Source organism: Myotis davidii, unplaced genomic scaffold (genome assembly GCF_000327345.1).
Source record: "Myotis davidii unplaced genomic scaffold, ASM32734v1 scaffold286, whole genome shotgun sequence".
Lineage (NCBI taxonomy): Eukaryota > Metazoa > Chordata > Mammalia > Chiroptera > Vespertilionidae > Myotis > Myotis davidii.
The window spans coordinates 166,277-168,092 of record NW_006297577.1 but is presented as its reverse complement, the minus strand read 5'-3'; positions in this window follow the sequence as shown (position 1 = coordinate 168,092).

Below are 1,816 nucleotides of genomic sequence, written 5' to 3'. Positions count from 1 at the left end.
CAATTGACAGTGTGTACTCATCTGTCAAGTAATTAATGGGGACACTACACTATTTAAGGGTTTCTGACCAGCCCATTCATTTACAGAAAAATTAAAGGCTGTTTGTAAATTGATTCCCTCCTGAGGAAAAAAATCTGGTGCTGCAAGATCCTGGGTTCTCATATTATGGTTTTAATGAAGCAGAAATGCACAGTATATTCTAACCATGTTCAGAGCTCCATCAAGGATGGCTGGAAGGAGAGAGGCCAGTTGGCAGAGTGGAGCAGAGGGAAGGGGACATGCAGAAAATAACACAAAACTTTTCAGGATAAACGCTCCTTCTTTGAAAGGAGGGAGAAGATCTGAAACTAGTTTCTCAAACCATTCTTGCTACAAAAACATGGTCTGGTTGAAAGAGTTCCCTGGTCAACTTTCACACCATCACTTTAATCATCTACTATTTGGTACCCACCAACTCTGTAAAGAAGGAACCCCAAATATCTCCCATATCATGACACTCAGAGTCCCCACCAGTTGAATCTAGTTCAAAACCATTTACCAGTGTGTCAAGTATAGTATAAGGCCCTTAAAAATACTAACAATTTATTATGAAAAAGATATTATGAAATATAGTTATATAATATGGCCAAAGAAATATACATTATATAAATGCAATTATAGTTGGCAATCTATAATAATAAAAGTGTAATATGCTAATTAGACTGGACAGCCAAAAGACCTTCTAGACATCCAAAAGGACATCCTTCCAGACAGCCAGGGCTGCCAGGGCCGAGCCCTTTGCATGAATTTCGTGCATGGGCCTCTAGTTAATAATATAAACACCCATGGTACTCATAATCCTGCATAAGAGAAATACCAGAAGCTTAGAATTCAACCTTCTGTATACCCTACTGCAATCCTTTTCCCTTCTATCTCTTTTAGATAAATGTCCAATATCCCTAACTTTTTATAAATCACACATTTCTCTTTGTTTAATCATTTATTTCTGTTAAATTTTGCATGGTTTGATCTTCTATAAATAGCTTTTGTTCTCTGACTGGATTTTTTTATTCAACTGCTCATGTAGTTGTGATTGACTCATTCTGTCTGATGCAGTCTTGCATTTTATGAATATTTCAAATTTTATGTATCCATTGTACTTCTGGAGAACAGTGGGTTGTTTCCTGTATTGTGGCTGGTATAAACAATACCAGATTATGCACACTTCTCAGAGTTTCTCTGAGACAATGTTTTTTTTTCTTCTTTTTTTAAATCTTTAATTTCTTTATTGGTTAAGGCATTACAAATGTGTCCTCATCCCCCCCATTAACCCCTAACCACCCCCATACTCATGCTCTCATCCCCCTGTTGTCCATGTCCATTGGTTTGGCTTATATATATGTATGCATACAAGTCCTTTGTGTGATCTCTCCCCCTTACCCTCACTCTCCCCTACTTTTCCTCTGGAGATTGATAGTCTGATCGCTGCTTCTCTGTTTCTGTATCTGTCCCTGTTCATCAGTCTATGTTGTTCTCTATATTCCACAAATGAGTGAGATCATGTGTTATTTATCTTTCTCTGACTGGCTTATTTCACTTAGCATAATGATCTCCAGTCCCATCCATGCTGTTGCAAATGGCAAGAATTCTTTCTTTTTTACCACAGTGTAGTATTCCATTGTGTAGATGTACCACAGTTTTTAATCCACTCACCTGCTGATGGACACCTAGGCTGTTTCCAGATCTTAGCTATGGTGAATTGTGCTGCTATGAACATAGGGGTGCAGTTTTAAATGCCACAGAAAGCCCTAGCCAGTTTGGCTCAGTGGATACAGAC